Raw genomic sequence first — 14,830 nt, 5'->3', positions numbered from 1 at the left:
GAACGGCCCCGGCAGCGCGATTGTCTCGGGCCGTCGAGGTCTGCTGCTTTGTCATAAAAGGGTGTTTCCATGGGCATGTCATGGGTGCGATCATACCAGCACTAATGCACCGGATCCCATCAGAACTCTGCAGTTAAGCGTGCTTGGGCGAGAGTAGTACTAGGATGGGTGACCCCCTGGGAAGTCCTCGTGTTGCACCTTTATTTTTTGCCCGCTTTTTTATTTTTTGATAACATTTATTTTTTATTTTTCGGCTTTTGTCTTTTCCTCTTCGGATAATTTTTTTCCCCCGAAAATAAACTGAGTCCGGAGACTGGCGGTGCCATGCCGCATAGCGGAACAGCGTGTTGAATCCTACGCCAGAACGGCCCCGGCAGCGCGAATGTCTCGGGCCGTCGAGGTCTGCTGCTTTGTCATAAAAGGGAGTTTCGAAGGGCATGTCTTGGGTGCGATCATACCAGCACTAATGCACCGGATCCCATCAGAACTCCGCAGTTAAGCGTGCTTGGGCGAGAGTAGTACTAGGATGGGTGACCCCCTGGGAAGTCCTCGTGTTGCACCCTTTTTATTTTTTGCCCGCTTTTTTACTTTTTGATAATATTTATTTTTAATTTTTTGGCTTTTGGCTTTTTCTCTTCGGATAATTTTTTCCCCCCGAAAATAAACTGAGTCCGGAGACTGGCGGTGCCATGCCGCATAGCGGAACAGCGCGTTGAATCATACGCCAGAACGGCCCCGGCAGCGCGAATGTCTCGGGCCGTCGAGGTCTGCTGCTTTGTCATAAAAGGGAGTTTCGAAGGGCATGTCATGGGTGCGATCATATCAGCACTAATGCACCGGATCCCATCAGAACTCTGCAGTTAAGCGTGCTTGGGCGAGAGTAGTACTAGGATGGGTGACCCCCTGGGAAGTCCTCGTGTTGCACCCCTTTTATTTTTTGCCCGCTTTTTTATTTTTTGATAACATTTATTTTTTATTTTTCGGCTTTTGTCTTTTCCTCTTCGGATAATTTTATTTCCCCGAAAATAAACTGAGTCCGGAGACTGGCGGTGCTATGCCGCATAGCGGAACAGCGTGTTGAATCCTACGCCAGAACGGCCCCGGCAGCGCGAATGTCTCGGGCCGTCGAGGTCTGCTGCTTTGTCATAAAAGGGAGTTTCGAAGGGCATGTCTTGGGTGCGATCATACCAGCACTAATGCACCGGATCCCATCAGAACTCCGCAGTTAAGCGTGCTTGGGCGAGAGTAGTACTAGGATGGGTGACCCCCTGGGAAGTCCTCGTGTTGCACCCTTTTTATTTTTTGCCTGCTTTTTTATTTTTTGATAATATTTATTTTTAATTTTTTGGCTTTTGGCTTTTCCTTTTCGGATAATTTTTTTCCCCCGACAATAAACTGAGTCCGGAGACTGGCGGTGCCATGCCGCATAGCGGGACCAGCGCGTTGAATCCTACGCCAGAACGGCCCCGGCAACGCGATTGTCTCGGGCCGTCGAGGTCTGCTGCTTTGTCATAAAAGGGTGTTTCCATGGGCATGTCATGGGTGCGATCATACCAGCACTAATGCACCGGATCCCATCAGAACTTTGCAGTTAAGCGTGCTTGGGCGAGAGTAGTACTAGGATGGGTGACCCCCTGGGAAGTCCTCGTGTTGCACCTTTATTTTTTGCCCGCTTTTTTATTTTTTGATAACATTTATTTTTTATTTTTCGGCTTTTGTCTTTTCCTCTTCGGATAATTTTTTTCCCCCGAAAATAAACTGAGTCCGGAGACTGGCGGTGCCATGCCGCATAGCGGAACAGCGTGTTGAATCCTACGCCAGAACAGCCCCGGCAGCGCGAATGTCTCGGGCCGTCGAGGTCTGCTGCTTTGTCATAAAAGGGAGTTTCGAAGGGCATGTCTTGGGTGCGATCATACCAGCACTAATGCACCGGATCCCATCAGAACTCCGCAGTTAAGCGTGCTTGGGCGAGAGTAGTACTAGGATGGGTGACCCCCTGGGAAGTCCTCGTGTTGCACCCTTTTTATTTTTTGCCCGCTTTTTTATTTTTTGATAATATTTATTTTTAATTTTTCGGCTTTTGGCTTTTCCTCTTCGGATAATTTTTTTCCTCTGACAATAAACTGAGTCCGGAGACTGGCGGTGCCATGCCGCATAGCGGGACCAGCGCGTTGAATCCTACGCCAGAACGGCCCCGGCAGCGTGAATGTCTCGGGCCGTCGAGGTCTGCTGCTTTGTCATAAAAGGGAGTTTCGAAGGGCATGTCATGGGTGCGATCATACCAGCACTAATGCACCGGATCCCATCATAACTCCGCAGTTAAGCGTGCTTGGGCAAGAGAAGTACTGGGATGGGTGACCCCCTGGGAAGTCCTCGTGTTGCACCCTTTTTATTTTTTGCCCGCTTTTTTATTTTTTGATAATATTTATTTTTAATTTTTTGGCTTTTGGCTTTTCCTCTTCGGATAATTTTTTCCCCCCGAAAATAAACTGAGTCCGGAGACTGGCGGTGCCATGCCGCATAGCGGAACAGCGCGTTGAATCATACGCCAGAACGGCCCCGGCAGCGCGAATGTCTCGGGCCGTCGAGGTCTGCTGCTTTGTCGTAAAAGGGAGTTTCGAATGGCATGTCATGGGTGCGATCATACCAGCACTAATGCACCGGATCCCATCAGAACTCTGCAGTTAAGCGTGCTTGGGCGAGAGTAGTACTAGGATGGGTGACCCCCTGGGAAGTTCTCGTGTTGCACCCCTTTTATTTTTTGCCCGCTTTTTTATTTTTTGATAACATTTATTTTTTATTTTTCGGCTTTTGTCTTTTCCTCTTCGGATAATTTTTTTCCCCCGAAGATAAACTGAGTCCGGAGACTGGCGGTGCCATGCCGCATAGCGGAACAGCGTGTTGAATCCTACGCCAGAACGGCCCCGGCAGCGCGAATGTCTCGGGCCGTCGAGGTCTGCTGCTTTGTCATAAAAGGGAGTTTCGAAGGGCATGTCTTGGGTGCGATCATACCAGCACTAATGCACCGGATCCCATTAGAACTCCGCAGTTAAGCGTGCTTGGGCGAGAGTAGTACTAGGATGGGTGACCCCCTGGGAAGTCCTCGTGTTGCACCCTTTTTATTTTTTGCCCGCTTTTTTATTTTTTGATAATATTTATTTTTAATTTTTTGGCTTTTGGCTTTTCCTTTTCGGATAATTTTTTTCCCCCGACAATAAACTGAGTCCGGAGACTGGTGGTGCCATGCCGCATAGCGGGACCAGCGCGTTGAATCCTACGCCAGAACGGCCCCGGCAGCGCGAATGTCTCGGGCGGTCGAGGTCTGCTGCTTTGTCATAAAAGGGAGTTTCGAAGGGCATATCATGGGTGCGATCATACCAGCACTAATGCACCGGATCCCATCAGAACTCCGCAGTTAAGCGTGCTTGGGCGAGAGTAGTACTAGGATGGGTGACCCCCTGAGAAGTCCTCGTGTTGCACCCTTTTTATTTTTTGCCCGCTTTTTTATTTTTTGATAATATTTATTTTTAATTTTTTGGCTTTTGGCTTTTCCTCTTCGGATAATTTTTTCACCCCGAAAATAAACTGAGTCCGTAGACTGGCGGTGCCATGTCGCATAGTGGAACAGCGCGTTGAATCATACGCCAGAACGGCCCCGGCAGCGCGAATGTCTCGGGCCGTCGAGGTCTGCTGCTTTGTCATAAAAGGGAGTTTCGAAGGGCATGTCATGGGTGCGATCATACCAGCACTAATGCACCGGATCCCATCAGAACTCTGCAGTTAAGCGTGCTTGGGCGAGAGTAGTACTAGGATGGGTGACCCCCTGGGAAGTCCTCGTGTTGCACCCCTTTTATTTTTTGCCCGCTTTTTTATTTTTTGATAACATTTATTTTTTATTTTTCGGCTTTTGTCTTTTCCTCTTCGGATAATTTTTTTCCTCCGAAAATAAACTGAGTCCGGAGACTGGCGGTGCCATGCCGCATAGCGGAACAGCGTGTTGAATCCTACGCCAGAACGGCCCCGGCAGCGCGAATGTCTCGGGCCGTCGAGGTCTGCTGCTTTGTCATAAAAGGGAGTTTCGAAGGACATGTCTTGGGTGCGATCATACCAGCACTAATGCACCGGATCCCATCAGAACTCCGCAGTTAAGCGTGCTTGGGCGAGAGTAGTACGAGGATGGGTGACCCCCTGGGAAGTCCTCGTGTTGCACCCTTTTTATTTTTTGCCCGCTTTTTTATTTTTTGATAATATTTATTTTTAATTTTTCGGCTTTTGGCTTTTCCTCTTCGGATAATTTTTTTCCTCCGACAATAAACTGTGTCCGGAGACTGGCGGTGCCATGCCGCATAGCGGGACCAGCGCGTTGAATCCTACGCCAGAACGGCCCCGGCAGCGTGAATGTCTCGGGCCGTCGAGGTCTGCTGCTTTGTTATAAAAGGGAGTTTCGAAGGGCATGTCATGGGTGCGATCATACCAGCACTAATGCACCGGATCCCATCAGAACTCCGCAGTTAAGCGTGCTTGGGCGAGAGTAGTACTAGGATGGGTGACCCCCTGGGAAGTCCTCGTGTTGCACTCTTTTTATTTTTTGCCCGCTTTTTTATTTTTTGATAATATTTATTTTTAATTTTTCGGCTTTTGGCTTTTCCTCTTCGGATAATTTTTTTTTTCCGAAAATAAACTGAGTCCGGAGACTGGCGGTGCCATGCCGCATAGCGGAACAGCGCGTTGAATCCTACGCCAGAACGGCCCCGGCAGCGCGAATGTCTCGTGCCGTCGCGGTCTGCTGCTTTGTCATAAAACGGAGTTTCGAAGGGCATGTCATGGGTGCGATCATACCAGCACTAATGCACCGGATCCCATCATAACTCCGCAGTTAAGCGTGCTTGGGCGAGAGAAGTACTAGGATGGGTGACCCCCTGGGAAGTCCTCGTGTTGCACCCTTTTTATTTTTTGCCCGCTTTTTTATTTTTTGATAATATTTATTTTTAATTTTTTGGCTTTCGGCTTTTCCTCTTCGGATAATTTTTTTCCCCCGAAAATAAACTGAGTCCGGAGACTGGCGGTGCCATGCCGCATAGCGGAACAGCGCGTTGAATCATACGCCAGAACGGCCCCGGCAGCGCGAATGTCTCGGGCCGTCGAGGTCTGCTGCTTTGTATTAAAAGGGAGTTTCGAAGGGCATGTCTTGGGTGCGATCATACCAGCACTAATGCACCGGATCCCATCAGAACTCCGCAGTTAAGCGTGCTTGGGCGAGAGCAGTACTAGGATGGGAGACCCCCTGGGAAGTCCTCATGTTGCACCCTTTTTATTTTTTGCCCGCATTTTTATTTTTTGATAATATTTATTTTTAATTTTTCGGCTTTTGGCTTTTCCTCTTCGGATAATTTTTTTCCTCCAACAATAAACTGAGTCCGGAGACTGGCGGTGCCATGCCGCATAGCGGGACCAGCGCGTTGAATCCTACGCCAGAACGGCCCCGGCAGCGTGAATGTCTCGGGTCGTCGAGGTCTGCTGCTTTGTCATAAAAGGGAGTTTCGAAGGGCATGTCATGGGTGCGATCATACCAGCACTAATGCACCGGATCCCATCAGAACTCCGCAGTTAAGCGTGCTTGGGCGAGAGTAGTACTAGGATGGGTGACACCCTGGGAAGTCCTCGTGTTGCACCCTTTTTATTTTTGCCCGCTTTTTTATTTTTTGATAATATTTATTTTTAATTTTTCGGCTTTTGGCTTTTCCTCTTCGGATAATTTTTTTTTCCCGAAAATAAACTAAGTCCGGAGACTGGCGGTGCCATGCCGCATAGCGGAACAGCGCGTTGAATCCTACGCCAGAACGGCCCCGGCAGCGCGAATGTCTCGGGCCGTCGCGGTCTGCTGCTTTGTCATAAAAGGGAGTTTCGAAGGGTAATTTTTTTTTCCCGAAAATAAACTGAGTCCGGAGACTGGCGGTGCCATGCCGCATAGCGGAACAGCGCGTTGAATCCTACGCCAGAACGGCCCCGGCAGCGCGAATGTCTCGGGCCGTCGCGGTCTGCTGCTTTGTCATAAAAGGGAGTTTCGAAGGGTATGTCATGGCTGCGATCATACCAGCACAAATGCACCGGATCCCATCATAACTCCGCAGTTAAGCGTGCTTGGGCGAGAGAAGTACTAGGATGGGTGACCCCCTGGGAAGTCCTCGTGTTGCACCCTTTTTATTTTTTGCCCGCTTTTTTATTTTTTGATAATATTTATTTTTAATTTTTTGGCTTTTGGCTTTTCCTCTTCGGATAATTTTTTCCCCCCGAAAATAAACTGAGTCCGGAGACTGGCGGTGCCATGCCGCATAGCGGAACAGCGCGTTGAATCATACGCCAGAACGGCCCCGGCAGCGCGAATGTCTCGGGCCGTCGAGGTCTGCTGCTTTGTCATAAAAGGGAGTTTCGAAGGGCATGTCATGGGTGCGATCGTACCAGCACTAATGCACCGGATCCCATCAGAACTCTGCAGTTAAGCGTGCTTGGGCGAGAGTAGTACTAGGATGGGTGACCCCAAGGGAAGTCCTCGTGTTGCACCCCTTTTATTTTTTGCCCGCTTTTTTATTTTTTGATGACATTTATTTTTTATTTTTCGGCTTTTGTCTTTTCCTCTTCGGATAATTTTTTTCCCCCGAAAATAAACTGAGTCCGGAGACTGGCGGTGCCATGCCGCATAGCGGAACAGCGCGTTGAATCCTACGCCAGAACGGCCCCGGCAGCGCGAATGTCTCGGGCCGTCGAGGTCTGCTGCTTTGTCATAAAAGGGAGTTTCGAAGGGCATGTCTTGGGTGCGATCATACCAGCACTAATGCACCGGATCCCATCAGAACTCCGCAGTTAAGCGTGCTTGGGCGAGAGTAGTACTAGGATGGGTGACCCCCTGGGAAGTCCTCGTGTTGCACCCTTTTTATTTTTTGCCCGCTTTTTTATTTTTTGATAATATTTATTTTTAATTTTTTAGCTTTTGGCTTTTCCTCTTCGGATAATTTTTTTCCCCCGACAATAAACTGAGTCCGGAGACTGGCGGTGCCATGCCGCATAGCGGGACCAGCGCGTTGAATCCTACGCCAGAACGGCCCCGGCAACGCGAATGTCTCGGGCCGTCGAGGTCTGCTGCTTTGTCATAAAAGGAAGTTTCGAAGGGCATATCATGGGTGCGATCATACCAGCACTAATGCACCGGATCCCATCAGAACTTCGCAGTTAAGCGTGCTTGGGCGAGAGTAGTACTAGGATGGGTGACCCCCTGGGAAGTCCTCGTGTTGCACCCCTTTTATTTTTTGCCCGCTTTTTTATTTTTTGATAACATTTATTTTTAATTTTTCGGCTTTTGGCTTTTCCTCTTCGGATAATTTTTTTCCTCCGAAAATAAACTGAGTCCGGAGACTCGCGGTGCCATGCCGTATAGCGGAACAGCGCGTTGAATCCTACGCCAGAACGGCCCCGGCAGCGTGAATGTCTCGGGTCGTCGAGGTCTGCTGCTTTGTCATAAAAGGGAGTTTCGAAGGGCATGTCATGGGTGCGATCATACCAGCACTAATGCACCGGATCCCATCAGAACTCCGCAGTTAAGCGTGCTTGGGCGAGAGTAGTACTAGGATGGGTGACACCCTGGGAAGTCCTCGTGTTGCACCCTTTTTATTTTTTGCCCGCTTTTTTATTTTTTGATAATATTTATTTTTAATTTTTCGGCTTTTGGCTTTTCCTCTTCGGATAATTTTTTTTTCCCGAAAATAAACTGAGTCCGGAGACTGGCGGTGCCATGCCGCATAGCGGAACAGCGCGTTGAATCCTACGCCAGAACGGCCCCGGCAGCGCGAATGTCTCGGGCCGTCGCGGTCTGCTGCTTTGTCATAAAAGGGAGTTACGAAGGGTAATTTTTTTTTCCCGAAAATAAACTGAGTCCGGAGACTGGCGGTGCCATGCCGCATAGCGGAACAGCGCGTTGAATCCTACGCCAGAACGGCCCCGGCAGCGCGAATGTCTCGGGCCGTCGCGGTCTGCTGCTTTGTCATAAAAGGGAGTTTCGAAGGGTATGTCACGGCTGCGATCATACCAGCACAAATGCACCGGATCCCATCATAACTCCGCAGTTAAGCGTGCTTGGGCGAGAGAAGTACTAGGATGGGTGACCCCCTGGGAAGTCCTCGTGTTGCACCCTTTTTATTTTTTGCCTGCTTTTTTATTTTTTGATAATATTTATTTTTAATTTTTTGGCTTTTGGCTTTTCCTCTTCGGATAATTTTTTCCCCCCGAAAATAAACTGAGTCCGGAGACTGGCGGTGCCATGCCGCATAGCGGAACAGCGCGTTGAATCATACGCCAGAACGGCCCCGGCAGCGCAAATGTCTCGGGCCGTCGAGGTCTGCTGCTTTGTCATAAAAGGGAGTTTCGAAGGGCATGTCATGGGTGCGATCATACCAGCACTAATGCACCGGATCCCATCAGAACTCTGCAGTTAAGCGTGCTTGGGCGAGAGTAGTACTAGGATGGGTGACCCCAAGGGAAGTCCTCGTGTTGCACCCCTTTTATTTTTTGCCCGCTTTTTTATTTTTTGATGACATTTATTTTTTATTTTTCGGCTTTTGTCTTTTCCTCTTCGGATAATTTTTTTCCCCCGAAAATAAACTGAGTCCGGAGATTGGCGGTGCCATGCCGCATAGCGGAACAGCGCGTTGAATCCTACGCCAAAACGGCCCCGGCAGCGCGAATGTCTCGGGCCGTCGAGGTCTGCTGCTTTGTCATAAAAGGGAGTTTCGAAGGGCATGTCTTGGGTGCGATCATACCAGCACTAATGCACCGGATCCCATCAGAACTCCGCAGTTAAGCGTGCTTGGGCGAGAGTAGTACTAGGATGGGTGACCCCCTGGGAAGTCCTCGTGTTGCACCCTTTTTATTTTTTGCCCGCTTTTTTATTTTTTGATAATATTTATTTTTAATTTTTTAGCTTTTGGCTTTTCCTCTTCGGATAATTTTTTTCCCCCGACAATAAACTGAGTCCGGAGACTGGCGGTGCCATGCCGCATAGCGGGACCAGCGCGTTGAATCCTACGCCAGAACGGCCCCGGCAACGCGAATGTCTCGGGCCGTCGAGGTCTGCTGCTTTGTCATAAAAGGGAGTTTCGAAGGGCATATCATGGGTGCGATCATACCAGCACTAATGCACCGGATCCCATCAGAACTCCGCAGTTAAGCGTGCTTGGGCGAGAGTAGTACTAGGATGGGTGACCCCCTGGGAAGTCCTTGTGTTGCACCCTTTTTATTTTTTGCCCGCTTTTTTATTTTTTGATAATATTTATTTTTAATTTTTCGGTTTTTGGCTTTTCCTCTTCGGATAATTTTTTTCCTCCGACAATAAACTGAGTCCGGAGACTGGCGGTGCCATGCCGCATAGCGGGACCAGCGCGTTGAATCCTACGCCAGAACGGCCCCGGCAGCGTGAATGTCTCGGGCCGTCGAGGTCTGCTGCTTTGTCATACTAGGGAGTTTCGAAGGGCATGTCATGGGTGCGATCATACCAGCACTAATGCACCGGATCCCATCAGAACTCCGCAGTTAAGCGTGCTTGGGCGAGAGTAGTACTAGGATGGGTGACCCCCTGGGAAGTCCTCGTGTTGCACCCTTTTTATTTTTTGCCCGCTTTTTTATTTTTTGATAATATTTATTTTTAATTTTTCGGCTTTTGGCTTTTCCTCTTCGGATAATTTTTTTCCCCCGAAAATAAACTGACTCCGGAGACTCGCGGTGCCATGCCGCATAGCGGAACAGCGCGTTGAATCCTACGCCAGAACGGCCCCGGCAGCGCGAATGTCTCGGGCCGTCGAGGTCTGCTGCTTTGTCATAAAAGGGTGTTTCGATGGGCATGTCATGGGTGCGATCATACCAGCACTAATGCACCAGATCCCATCAGAACTCCGCAGTTAAGCGTGCTTGGGCGAGAGTAGTACTAGGATGGGTGACCCCCTGGGAAGTCCTCGTGTTGCACCCCTTTTATTTTTTGCCCGCTTTTTTATTTTTTGATAATATTTATTTTTAATTTTTCGGCTTTTGGCTTTTCCTCTTCGGATAATTTTTTTTTCTCGAAAATAAACTGAGTCCGGAGACTCGCGGTGCCATGCCGCATAGCGGAATAGCGCGTTGAATCCTACGCCAGAACGGCCCCGGCAGCGCGAATGTCTCGGGCCGTCGAGGTCTGCTGCTTTGTCATAAAAGGGAGTTTCGAAGGGCATATCATGGGTGCGATCATACCAGCACTAATGCACCGGATCCCATCAGAACTCCGCAGTTAAGCGTGCTTGGGCGAGAGTAGTACTAGGATGGGTGACCCCCTGGGAAGTCCTCGTGTTGCACCCCTTTTATTTTTTGCCCGCTTTTTTATTTTTTGATAACATTAATTTTTAATTTTTCGGCTTTTGGCTTTTCCTCTTCGGATAATTTTTTTCCCCCGAAAATAAACTGAGTCCGGAGACTCGCGGTGCCATGCCGCATAGCGGAACAGCGCGTTGAATCCTACGCCAGAACGGCCCCGGCAGCGCGATTGTCTCGGGCCGTCGAGGTCTGCTGCTTTGTCATAAAAGGGTGTTTCCATGGGCATGTCATGGGTGCGATCATACCAGCACTAATGCACCGGATCCCATCAGAACTCTGCAGTTAAGCGTGCTTGGGCGAGAGTAGTACTAGGATGGGTGACCCCCTGGGAAGTCCTCGTGTTGCACCTTTATTTTTTGCCCGCTTTTTTATTTTTTGATAACATTTATTTTTTATTTTTCGGCTTTTGTCTTTTCCTCTTCGGATAATTTTTTTCCCCCGAAAATAAACTGAGTCCGGAGACTGGCGGTGCCATGCCGCATAGCGGAACAGCGTGTTGAATCCTACGCCAGAACGGCCCCGGCAGCGCGAATGTCTCGGGCCGTCGAGGTCTGCTGCTTTGTCATAAAAGGGAGTTTCGAAGGGCATGTCTTGGGTGCGATCATACCAGCACTAATGCACCGGATCCCATCAGAACTCCGCAGTTAAGCGTGCTTGGGCGAGAGTAGTACTAGGATGGGTGACCCCCTGGGAAGTCCTCGTGTTGCACCCTTTTTATTTTTTGCCCGCTTTTTTATTTTTTGATAATATTTATTTTTAATTTTTCGGCTTTTGGCTTTTCCTCTTCGGATAATTTTTTTCCTCTGACAATAAACTGAGTCCGGAGACTGGCGGTGCCATGCCGCATAGCGGGACCAGCGCGTTGAATCCTACGCCAGAACGGCCCCGGCAGCGTGAATGTCTCGGGCCGTCGAGGTCTGCTGCTTTGTCATAAAAGGGAGTTTCGAAGGGCATGTCATGGGTGCGATCATACCAGCACTAATGCACCGGATCCCATCAGAACTCCGCAGTTAAGCGTGCTTGGGCGAGAGTAGTACTAGGATGGGTGACCCCCTGGGAAGTCCTCGTGTTGCACCCCTTTTATTTTTTGCCCGCTTTTTTATTTTTTGATAATATTTATTTTTAATTTTTTGGCTTTTGGCTTTTCCTCTTCGGATAATTTTTTTCCCCCGAAAATAAACTGAGTCCGGAGACTGGCGGTGCCATGCCGCATAGCGGAACAGCGCGTTGAATCATACGCCAGAACGGCCCCCGCAGCGCGAATGTCTCGGGCCGTCGAGGTCTGCTGCTTTGTTTTAAAAGGGAGTTTCGAAGGACATGTCTTGGGTGCGATCATACCAGCACTAATGCACCGGATCCCATCAGAACTCCGCAGTTAAGCGTGCTTGGGCGAGAGTAGTACTAGGATGGGTGACCCCCTGGGAAGTCCCTGTGTTGCACCCTTTTTATTTTTTGCCCGCTTTTTTATTTTTTGATAATATTTATTTTTAATTTTTCGGTTTTTGGCTTTTCCTCTTCGGATAATTTTTTTCCTCCGACAATAAACTGAGTCCGGAGACTGGCGGTGCCATGCCGCATAGCGGGACCAGCGCGTTGAATCCTACGCCAGAACGGCCCCGGCAGCGTGAATGTCTCGGGCCGTCGAGGTCTGCTGCTTTGTCATACTAGGGAGTTTCGAAGGGCATGTCATGGGTGCGATCATACCAGCACTAATGCACCGGATCCCATCAGAACTCCGCAGTTAAGCGTGCTTGGGCGAGAGTAGTACTAGGATGGGTGACCCCCTGGGAAGTCCTCGTGTTGCACCCTTTTTATTTTTTGCCCGCTTTTTTATTTTTTGATAATATTTATTTTTAATTTTTTGGCTTTTGGCTTTTCCTTTTCGGATAATTTTTTTCCCCCGACAATAAACTGAGTCCGGAGACTGGCGGTGCCATGCCGCATAGCGGGACCAGCGCGTTGAATCCTACGCCAGAACGGCCCCGGCAGCGCGAATGTCTCGGGCGGTCGAGGTCTGCTGCTTTGTCATAAAAGGGAGTTTCGAAGGGCATATCATGGGTGCGATTATACCAGCACTAATGCACCGGATCCCATCAGAACTCCGCAGTTAAGCGTGCTTGGGCGAGAGTAGTACTAGGATGGGTGACCCCCTGAGAAGTCCTCGTGTTGCACCCTTTTTATTTTTTGCCCGCTTTTTTATTTTTTGATAATATTTATTTTTAATTTTTTGGCTTTTGGCTTTTCCTCTTCGGATAATTTTTTCACCCCGAAAATAAACTGAGTCCGTAGACTGGCGGTGCCATGTCGCATAGTGGAACAGCGCGTTGAATCATACGCCAGAACGGCCCCGGCAGCGCGAATGTCTTGGGCCGTCGAGGTCTGCTGCTTTGTCATAAAAGGGAGTTTCGAAGGGCATGTCATGGGTGCGATCATACCAGCACTAATGCACCGGATCCCATCAGAACTCTGCAGTTAAGCGTGCTTGGGCGAGAGTAGTACTAGGATGGGTGACCCCCTGGGAAGTCCTCGTGTTGCACCCCTTTTATTTTTTGCCCGCTTTTTTATTTTTTGATAACATTTATTTTTTATTTTTCGGCTTTTGTCTTTTCCTCTTCGGATAATTTTTTTCCTCCGAAAATAAACTGAGTCCGGAGACTGGCGGTGCCATGCCGCATAGCGGAACAGCGTGTTGAATCCTACGCCAGAACGGCCCCGGCAGCGCGAATGTCTCGGGCCGTCGAGGTCTGCTGCTTTGTCATAAAAGGGAGTTTCGAAGGGCATGTCTTGGGTGCGATCATACCAGCACTAATGCACCGGATCCCATCAGAACTCCGCAGTTAAGCGTGCTTGGGCGAGAGTAGTACGAGGATGGGTGACCCCCTGGGAAGTCCTCGTGTTGCACCCTTTTTATTTTTTGCCCGCTTTTTTATTTTTTGATAATATTTATTTTTAATTTTTCGGCTTTTGGCTTTTCCTCTTCGGATAATTTTTTTCCTCCGACAATAAACTGTGTCCGGAGACTGGCGGTGCCATGTCGCATAGCGGGACCAGCGCGTTGAATCCTACGCCAGAACGGCCCCGGCAGCGTGAATGTCTCGGGCCGTCGAGGTCTGCTGCTTTGTCATAAAAGGGAGTTTCGAAGGGCATGTCATGGGTGCGATCATACCAGCACTAATGCACCGGATCCCATCAGAACTCCGCAGTTAAGCGTGCTTGGGCGAGAGTAGTACTAGGATGGGTGACCCCCTGGGAAGTCCTCGTGTTGCACTCTTTTTATTTTTTGCCCGCTTTTTTATTTTTTGATAATATTTAATTTTAATTTTTCGGCTTTTGGCTTTTCCTCTTCGGATAATTTTTTTTTTCCGAAAATAAACTGAGTCCGGAGACTGGCGGTGCCATGCCGCATAGCGGAACAGCGCGTTGAATCCTACGCCAGAACGGCCCCGGCAGCGCGAATGTCTCGTGCCGTCGCGGTCTGCTGCTTTGTCATAAAAGGGAGTTTCGAAGGGCATGTCATGGGTGCGATCATACCAGCACTAATGCACCGGATCCCATCATAACTCCGCAGTTAAGCGTGCTTGGGCGAGAGAAGTACTAGGATGGGTGACCCCCTGGGAAGTCCTCGTGTTGCACCCTTTTTATTTTTTGCCCGCTTTTTTATTTTTTGATAATATTTATTTTTAATTTTTTGGCTTTCGGCTTTTCCTCTTCGGATAATTTTTTCCCCCCGAAAATAAACTGAGTCCGGAGACTGGCGGTGCCATGCCGCATAGCGGAACAGCGCGTTGAATCATACGCCAGAACGGCCCCGGCAGCGCGAATGTCTCGTGCCGTCGCGGTCTCCTGCTTTGTCATAAAAGGGAGTTTCGAAGGGCATGTCATGGGTGCGATCATACCAGCACTAATGCACCGGATCCCATCATAACTCCGCAGTTAAGCGTGCTTGGGCGAGAGAAGTACTAGGATGGGTGACCCCCTGGGAAGTCCTCGTGTTGCACCCTTTTTATTTTTTGCCCGCTTTTTTATTTTTTGATAATATTTATTTTTAATTTTTTGGCTTTCGGCTTTTCCTCTTCGGATAATTTTTTCCCCCCGAAAATAAACTGAGTCCGGAGACTGGCGGTGCCATGCCGCATAGCGGAACAGCGCGTTGAATCATACGCCAGAACGGCCCCGGCAGCGCGAATGTCTCGGGCCGTCGAGGTCTGCTGCTTTGTATTAAAAGGGAGTTTCGAAGGGCATGTCTTGGGTGCGATCATACCAGCACTAATGCACCGGATCCCATCAGAACTCCGCAGTTAAGCGTGCTTGGGCGAGAGCAGTACTAGGATGGGAGACCCCCTGGGAAGTCCTCGTGTTGCACCCTTTTTATTTTTTGCCCGCATTTTTATTTTTTGATAATATTTATTTTTAATTTTTCGGCTTTTGGCTTTTCCTC

At 49.2% G+C, this 14,830-nt stretch overlaps 38 non-coding genes and 2 pseudogenes across 38 annotated transcripts; all 40 read left to right on the top strand.

Annotated features, from left to right (window-relative positions):
* Positions 1-82: 82 nt before the first annotated feature.
* Positions 83-201, top strand: LOC149765024 (5S ribosomal RNA). The gene has a single exon (XR_016403611.1). It is a non-coding gene; the product is annotated as a 5S ribosomal RNA (ribosomal RNA).
* A 243-nt stretch (positions 202-444) lies between these two features.
* LOC149765023 (5S ribosomal RNA) lies at positions 445-563 on the top strand. Its single transcript, XR_016412397.1, has one exon. It is a non-coding gene; the product is annotated as a 5S ribosomal RNA (ribosomal RNA).
* A 246-nt stretch (positions 564-809) lies between these two features.
* On the top strand, positions 810-928 carry LOC149765022 (5S ribosomal RNA). Its single transcript, XR_016404311.1, has one exon. It is a non-coding gene; the product is annotated as a 5S ribosomal RNA (ribosomal RNA).
* Positions 929-1,174: 246 nt separating this feature from the next.
* Positions 1,175-1,293, top strand: LOC149765021 (5S ribosomal RNA). Its single transcript, XR_016412395.1, has one exon. It is a non-coding gene; the product is annotated as a 5S ribosomal RNA (ribosomal RNA).
* Positions 1,294-1,540: 247 nt separating this feature from the next.
* On the top strand, positions 1,541-1,659 carry LOC149765020 (5S ribosomal RNA). Its single transcript, XR_016406391.1, has one exon. It is a non-coding gene; the product is annotated as a 5S ribosomal RNA (ribosomal RNA).
* A 243-nt stretch (positions 1,660-1,902) lies between these two features.
* On the top strand, positions 1,903-2,021 carry LOC149765019 (5S ribosomal RNA). The gene has a single exon (XR_016412394.1). It is a non-coding gene; the product is annotated as a 5S ribosomal RNA (ribosomal RNA).
* Positions 2,022-2,268: 247 nt separating this feature from the next.
* On the top strand, positions 2,269-2,387 carry LOC149765018 (5S ribosomal RNA). The gene has a single exon (XR_016408681.1). It is a non-coding gene; the product is annotated as a 5S ribosomal RNA (ribosomal RNA).
* Positions 2,388-2,633: 246 nt separating this feature from the next.
* LOC149765017 (5S ribosomal RNA) lies at positions 2,634-2,752 on the top strand. Its single transcript, XR_016400485.1, has one exon. It is a non-coding gene; the product is annotated as a 5S ribosomal RNA (ribosomal RNA).
* A 246-nt stretch (positions 2,753-2,998) lies between these two features.
* LOC149765016 (5S ribosomal RNA) lies at positions 2,999-3,117 on the top strand. The gene has a single exon (XR_016413028.1). It is a non-coding gene; the product is annotated as a 5S ribosomal RNA (ribosomal RNA).
* A 247-nt stretch (positions 3,118-3,364) lies between these two features.
* On the top strand, positions 3,365-3,483 carry LOC149765015 (5S ribosomal RNA). Its single transcript, XR_016412865.1, has one exon. It is a non-coding gene; the product is annotated as a 5S ribosomal RNA (ribosomal RNA).
* Positions 3,484-3,729: 246 nt separating this feature from the next.
* Positions 3,730-3,848, top strand: LOC149765014 (5S ribosomal RNA). The gene has a single exon (XR_016401466.1). It is a non-coding gene; the product is annotated as a 5S ribosomal RNA (ribosomal RNA).
* A 246-nt stretch (positions 3,849-4,094) lies between these two features.
* Positions 4,095-4,213, top strand: LOC149765013 (5S ribosomal RNA). Its single transcript, XR_016403221.1, has one exon. It is a non-coding gene; the product is annotated as a 5S ribosomal RNA (ribosomal RNA).
* Positions 4,214-4,460: 247 nt separating this feature from the next.
* LOC149765012 (5S ribosomal RNA) lies at positions 4,461-4,579 on the top strand. The gene has a single exon (XR_016412901.1). It is a non-coding gene; the product is annotated as a 5S ribosomal RNA (ribosomal RNA).
* Positions 4,580-4,825: 246 nt separating this feature from the next.
* LOC149765011 (5S ribosomal RNA) lies at positions 4,826-4,944 on the top strand. The gene has a single exon (XR_016406702.1). It is a non-coding gene; the product is annotated as a 5S ribosomal RNA (ribosomal RNA).
* Positions 4,945-5,190: 246 nt separating this feature from the next.
* Positions 5,191-5,309, top strand: LOC149765010 (5S ribosomal RNA). The gene has a single exon (XR_016405633.1). It is a non-coding gene; the product is annotated as a 5S ribosomal RNA (ribosomal RNA).
* Positions 5,310-5,556: 247 nt separating this feature from the next.
* On the top strand, positions 5,557-5,675 carry LOC149765009 (5S ribosomal RNA). Its single transcript, XR_016405223.1, has one exon. It is a non-coding gene; the product is annotated as a 5S ribosomal RNA (ribosomal RNA).
* A 405-nt stretch (positions 5,676-6,080) lies between these two features.
* LOC149765008 (5S ribosomal RNA) lies at positions 6,081-6,199 on the top strand (annotated as a pseudogene).
* A 246-nt stretch (positions 6,200-6,445) lies between these two features.
* Positions 6,446-6,564, top strand: LOC149765007 (5S ribosomal RNA). Its single transcript, XR_016406887.1, has one exon. It is a non-coding gene; the product is annotated as a 5S ribosomal RNA (ribosomal RNA).
* A 246-nt stretch (positions 6,565-6,810) lies between these two features.
* Positions 6,811-6,929, top strand: LOC149765006 (5S ribosomal RNA). The gene has a single exon (XR_016412393.1). It is a non-coding gene; the product is annotated as a 5S ribosomal RNA (ribosomal RNA).
* A 247-nt stretch (positions 6,930-7,176) lies between these two features.
* LOC149765005 (5S ribosomal RNA) lies at positions 7,177-7,295 on the top strand. Its single transcript, XR_016402288.1, has one exon. It is a non-coding gene; the product is annotated as a 5S ribosomal RNA (ribosomal RNA).
* Positions 7,296-7,541: 246 nt separating this feature from the next.
* On the top strand, positions 7,542-7,660 carry LOC149765004 (5S ribosomal RNA). The gene has a single exon (XR_016405221.1). It is a non-coding gene; the product is annotated as a 5S ribosomal RNA (ribosomal RNA).
* Positions 7,661-8,066: 406 nt separating this feature from the next.
* On the top strand, positions 8,067-8,185 carry LOC149765003 (5S ribosomal RNA; annotated as a pseudogene).
* A 246-nt stretch (positions 8,186-8,431) lies between these two features.
* LOC149765002 (5S ribosomal RNA) lies at positions 8,432-8,550 on the top strand. The gene has a single exon (XR_016403885.1). It is a non-coding gene; the product is annotated as a 5S ribosomal RNA (ribosomal RNA).
* Positions 8,551-8,796: 246 nt separating this feature from the next.
* On the top strand, positions 8,797-8,915 carry LOC149765001 (5S ribosomal RNA). The gene has a single exon (XR_016412392.1). It is a non-coding gene; the product is annotated as a 5S ribosomal RNA (ribosomal RNA).
* A 247-nt stretch (positions 8,916-9,162) lies between these two features.
* LOC149765000 (5S ribosomal RNA) lies at positions 9,163-9,281 on the top strand. Its single transcript, XR_016400909.1, has one exon. It is a non-coding gene; the product is annotated as a 5S ribosomal RNA (ribosomal RNA).
* Positions 9,282-9,528: 247 nt separating this feature from the next.
* On the top strand, positions 9,529-9,647 carry LOC149764999 (5S ribosomal RNA). Its single transcript, XR_016412391.1, has one exon. It is a non-coding gene; the product is annotated as a 5S ribosomal RNA (ribosomal RNA).
* Positions 9,648-9,893: 246 nt separating this feature from the next.
* LOC149764998 (5S ribosomal RNA) lies at positions 9,894-10,012 on the top strand. Its single transcript, XR_016402768.1, has one exon. It is a non-coding gene; the product is annotated as a 5S ribosomal RNA (ribosomal RNA).
* Positions 10,013-10,258: 246 nt separating this feature from the next.
* Positions 10,259-10,377, top strand: LOC149764997 (5S ribosomal RNA). Its single transcript, XR_016411302.1, has one exon. It is a non-coding gene; the product is annotated as a 5S ribosomal RNA (ribosomal RNA).
* A 246-nt stretch (positions 10,378-10,623) lies between these two features.
* Positions 10,624-10,742, top strand: LOC149764996 (5S ribosomal RNA). The gene has a single exon (XR_016403610.1). It is a non-coding gene; the product is annotated as a 5S ribosomal RNA (ribosomal RNA).
* A 243-nt stretch (positions 10,743-10,985) lies between these two features.
* LOC149764995 (5S ribosomal RNA) lies at positions 10,986-11,104 on the top strand. The gene has a single exon (XR_016412388.1). It is a non-coding gene; the product is annotated as a 5S ribosomal RNA (ribosomal RNA).
* A 247-nt stretch (positions 11,105-11,351) lies between these two features.
* Positions 11,352-11,470, top strand: LOC149764994 (5S ribosomal RNA). The gene has a single exon (XR_016411301.1). It is a non-coding gene; the product is annotated as a 5S ribosomal RNA (ribosomal RNA).
* A 246-nt stretch (positions 11,471-11,716) lies between these two features.
* Positions 11,717-11,835, top strand: LOC149764993 (5S ribosomal RNA). Its single transcript, XR_016401229.1, has one exon. It is a non-coding gene; the product is annotated as a 5S ribosomal RNA (ribosomal RNA).
* A 247-nt stretch (positions 11,836-12,082) lies between these two features.
* On the top strand, positions 12,083-12,201 carry LOC149764992 (5S ribosomal RNA). The gene has a single exon (XR_016412387.1). It is a non-coding gene; the product is annotated as a 5S ribosomal RNA (ribosomal RNA).
* A 247-nt stretch (positions 12,202-12,448) lies between these two features.
* LOC149764991 (5S ribosomal RNA) lies at positions 12,449-12,567 on the top strand. Its single transcript, XR_016401197.1, has one exon. It is a non-coding gene; the product is annotated as a 5S ribosomal RNA (ribosomal RNA).
* A 246-nt stretch (positions 12,568-12,813) lies between these two features.
* On the top strand, positions 12,814-12,932 carry LOC149764990 (5S ribosomal RNA). Its single transcript, XR_016401465.1, has one exon. It is a non-coding gene; the product is annotated as a 5S ribosomal RNA (ribosomal RNA).
* Positions 12,933-13,178: 246 nt separating this feature from the next.
* On the top strand, positions 13,179-13,297 carry LOC149764989 (5S ribosomal RNA). The gene has a single exon (XR_016403220.1). It is a non-coding gene; the product is annotated as a 5S ribosomal RNA (ribosomal RNA).
* Positions 13,298-13,544: 247 nt separating this feature from the next.
* Positions 13,545-13,663, top strand: LOC149764988 (5S ribosomal RNA). The gene has a single exon (XR_016412900.1). It is a non-coding gene; the product is annotated as a 5S ribosomal RNA (ribosomal RNA).
* A 246-nt stretch (positions 13,664-13,909) lies between these two features.
* On the top strand, positions 13,910-14,028 carry LOC149764987 (5S ribosomal RNA). Its single transcript, XR_016406701.1, has one exon. It is a non-coding gene; the product is annotated as a 5S ribosomal RNA (ribosomal RNA).
* Positions 14,029-14,274: 246 nt separating this feature from the next.
* LOC149764986 (5S ribosomal RNA) lies at positions 14,275-14,393 on the top strand. Its single transcript, XR_016406700.1, has one exon. It is a non-coding gene; the product is annotated as a 5S ribosomal RNA (ribosomal RNA).
* Positions 14,394-14,639: 246 nt separating this feature from the next.
* Positions 14,640-14,758, top strand: LOC149764985 (5S ribosomal RNA). The gene has a single exon (XR_016400999.1). It is a non-coding gene; the product is annotated as a 5S ribosomal RNA (ribosomal RNA).
* The last annotated feature ends 72 nt before the right edge of the window (positions 14,759-14,830 follow it).

This window comes from Phoenix dactylifera, chromosome 4 (genome assembly GCF_051530095.1).
Source record: "Phoenix dactylifera cultivar Ajwa chromosome 4, Ajwa_hap1_PhDact_Kaust_v1.1, whole genome shotgun sequence".
Taxonomy (NCBI): domain Eukaryota; kingdom Viridiplantae; phylum Streptophyta; class Magnoliopsida; order Arecales; family Arecaceae; genus Phoenix; species Phoenix dactylifera.
This window is presented reverse-complemented; position numbering and strand designations above follow the sequence as displayed.